We start from the raw sequence: 561 nt of genomic DNA on the forward strand, positions 1-561 counted from the left end.
GGTGGACACTAGAGAGAATGCAGCTTTAACACATGAAGCTTTGACTGCCCTCGTCTTGTTTAGTAAAAACAAACTGAAGAGGAAACAACACTCACATGTTTTAACCAAAGACGTATTTGTTGCTTCAACTGACAACAACAACAACAACAACAAGTTTCACTCGGACAGAGGAGGTTAAATAAAAGTGATCGATAATAAGCTATGACAGATTCCTCCATTTTGGATTCTCCGTCCCCTACATTTAGTCATTTATCCTCCCCTCCATTAACTTTCTGTATCCTTCATCCTCCTCCTCCTCCTCCTCCTCTCTGTCTTCACTTCTCCTCTACCTTCCTTCAGTCCTTCCCTCCCTTTAAATTCCCTCCTCGTCTGCCTTCCTTTCTCTCACCTCCTCCGCTCCGTCTCCCCTGTGTTACCACGGTAACAGGGCCAAAGGGGGCGGAGCGATGGTGTATTAACTAAGATGATGTCACCTCGGTCTGCACACTGTTTTTGTTAAGGAAGGACTCTGTCAAGGAGACAAGCGGACCAATTTAAGGGTGTGTGTGTGTGTGTGTGTGT

Source organism: Anarrhichthys ocellatus, unplaced genomic scaffold (assembly GCF_004355925.1).
Source record: "Anarrhichthys ocellatus isolate YVR2014 unplaced genomic scaffold, GSC_Weel_1.0 scaffold105, whole genome shotgun sequence".
NCBI lineage: Eukaryota > Metazoa > Chordata > Actinopteri > Perciformes > Anarhichadidae > Anarrhichthys > Anarrhichthys ocellatus.